Here is a 2,941-nt window from a genome sequence, read left to right as displayed (position 1 = left end):
TCTCAAGGTATATTATTATAATTTATTTAATGCCCTTATGTCACGATTGTCACTGTAATAATTTATTTTATTAATGTTAAAAGCAAAAATAGCTATATTTACACCATATACCTTATGATTTATGCTGTAATAAAAAAAATGTGTCTCCATCACCTCAAATATAATCATTGAGCTTATAGATTTGATCAGAAATCAATTAAAAAAGTTTTGGAGCGATTTTGGTCTGGAGCCCTAATTCTAAGAATTGTACGAAATTCCCATATTGTACTAGGAAATGAATAAAACTAATACTTTCTGTGAATAAAATATTCCAACATATCATCCCGTCTCCGGTGAGCAGGGGCATTGAATAAACTCCAATCTGTCATAAATTTACCTAACCAAGAAATGACGTCACCAATGCAGGTAATTATCCAGAATTAGGGCAATTTTGAAAAATTATCATTCAAAACAGTTTTGTTTTTAATTTATGAAGTCATAAAAAACTGTCCCCCTCCACCTTCTAATATCTAATTCTATTATGTAGAATTACCGGAAATGGATGAAAAAAATTTTTGGAGTTATTTTGGTCTGGAGCCACAATTCTGGACAATTACCGAAAGTAAATAGTAATAGTACTCCTTCCCACCCATTTTCTTACTTAGAAAATAAGTAATATCCGGCGGCTCTGGGATCTTACTCTATGTTAATTTATTGTACCTAACGAAAATATGAAACACCATGTCCGCTGTTGTCAACTGTCATTCGCCCAGAATTCAATTGTGTCTAGAATTCGTAAAGAATAATCATTATTAAGGCATTGAATGTTCAGTAAACCATATGGGTTTATCATACCGACCTTATGTCCGTGTTACAACTTTTTAATTTTACGCACACCGGCATAAAAGTGAAAGTAACAATAACTATCCATGCATATTGTACTAGAATTGAAATTACTAATTTTTATTGATTGACAGGTGAAAGTCTATATGATTTCGAAATGTCTGAAAAAGTGTTAAATTTGATGGTAAAACATGCTTAATCACAAACAACCGCAAACACCGGAGTAAACGCCATCTGTACGAATTTTACAAAGTTGGTTCATTGATATTTAGTAAGGTTCTTTTAATTAAGGGAATCGACGTAGCTATTTGCGTCAATCCATTATTAGTGACAAACTTTCGCGGATGGCGTCTGAAGGTATTTATTAATCTCCTTAACCAACACAAGGTTACGTCAATTGCCATGGTACATTCTGTTGGAACTACCTAGAATGTTGACAAAAACGTGCTGTCTAACCTGTTCTGATCCCTTTTTTGTTTTAAACGCCGTTTAGGTTCGTTCGTAATGAAAGTTAAGAAAAAACACGCCGTCCTCATTCTGTTGAAGTAAAATTGTTATTAACACTATTTTTTACTCAATTTCATGAAATAAAAAACATTTAATGCTTAAAAAAATACAAACACGGAAGCTATTCAAAAACGATGAAATATGAAATTTAATAGGCATTAAAAGGGTGACGACAGAAACGATATTTTAAAATTTTTAATATGAAATATTCTCAATTTTTACCCACTACACACTTCCTCAAATTAATGAGGAAAAATTTGTTGCTGTTGTCACACCCCCGCCGGGAATCGAACCCGGGCTCTTTGGCTTTACGCGCCAATGCTTTGACCACTAAGCTACAAGAGGAAGTGAGGAAGTGTGTAGTGGGTAAAAATTGAGAATATTTCATATTAAAAACTAACTCACTTCGGGAAGATTTCTACATTGTATGGATATTTTAAAAGCCTATTCCAAATTATTTTGCAATGAATCTCATACTACACTTTTTTTACTACTTTGCAGTAGTTTTATTTTAGCTCTTCTTCTTATTAAGTGCGTTTTCATTTACAAAAGGGATGGTGCCTTTAGGAAGGAAAGGCATCTGTGGAGGGAAATAAGGGTGGTCTATCCGCTCATCTCAAGTTCATTAATTAGTATGTGAAGTTGTGTAACCCTTCTTCTCCAACCACAGGAATGGCATTTCTGTTGCTTCTCCAAAACCTCTTTCTAATCTACTTTGATTAGTTTCTAAAGTTGCCATGGGCGCAGTTTATGATTCTGTACGTTATTGGCTGCTTTGTTAGAATAGGTCTGATGTTTTGTTTGCGAAGGATCTAATTCAGTATTCGCCCTGAATGAATGAATGTTATTATTTAGGGAAGTTGGGGCTGCTGGCTCTTATTTTGTAGTGTCTTACGTTAGGCTGTTTTTGTGATAGAATTGTTAATAAAATATGTCAAAAAATCACGATTTTGATAACCAAATGTTAATTTAAGTAAGTACACATAAGATAATATCGAATTACGGCAGTATATCACATTTACTGATATTTGTTGCTAACTGAATTATTTCAAATGCTATGCAAGGTTACTAAGGTATCTATACTTGTCCAACTGAATCGACGACGAAGATTACATACGTGATAGACACGTAAACTAAATCGATAAGAACATATAAGTCCTTAGTCAGTAATTTTGAGAAACTAGATGTGTTTCGTGATTCCCGTCTTATAGGATCTCATCAGCACGTCATAGACAGTCTTGATAAATCATCATCTAATTTAGATTAAACGATTAAACGTTCTTCTTAACGAAAAACGGTTATTTTCTCTGAAACCATCAAACAGTGAAACAGGACTAACTGAAATTGTTAAGTAAGTACTTAAAAATATTGCACTAAAACATCAAACTTATATTTGCTACATTATAATCTCAATAAATTATACAAGAATAACAGAATATTATAGGGTTGTTCCGAAAGTCATTTCGTTTTTTTTTGTGGAAATGAAATACAGTTTTCATATAATAAACAAATACTTTATTAAATTATATATTGACCGTTCTGGTCCAACACCTTTTGCCATCCTTCTGGTAGTAGCATAATTCCACGCTCATAAAATTTTTGGTCTTTGCTG

The 2,941-nt window shown here is 32.8% G+C and overlaps 1 protein-coding gene and 1 long non-coding RNA gene across 2 annotated transcripts in view; one reads left to right on the top strand and one right to left on the bottom strand.

Annotated features, from left to right (window-relative positions):
- LOC108733635 overlaps window positions 1-939 on the bottom strand; it is a 3,512-nt gene extending 2,573 nt beyond the window's left edge. The window contains exons 1-2 of the long non-coding RNA XR_001937251.1: window positions 839-939; window positions 700-765 (exon numbers count right to left, since the gene is read on the bottom strand). This is a non-coding gene — a long non-coding RNA (uncharacterized LOC108733635). The remainder of the gene's footprint in view (window positions 1-699; window positions 766-838) is intronic.
- Window positions 1-2,941, top strand: part of LOC108733634 (stress-activated protein kinase JNK) — a 289,264-nt gene that overhangs the window by 30,151 nt on the left and 256,172 nt on the right. The gene's annotated exons all lie outside the window — the stretch shown is intronic.

The sequence above is a fragment of the Agrilus planipennis genome, unplaced genomic scaffold (genome assembly GCF_000699045.2).
Source record: "Agrilus planipennis isolate EAB-ADULT unplaced genomic scaffold, Apla_2.0 scaffold67, whole genome shotgun sequence".
Taxonomy (NCBI): domain Eukaryota; kingdom Metazoa; phylum Arthropoda; class Insecta; order Coleoptera; family Buprestidae; genus Agrilus; species Agrilus planipennis.
This window is presented reverse-complemented; position numbering and strand designations above follow the sequence as displayed.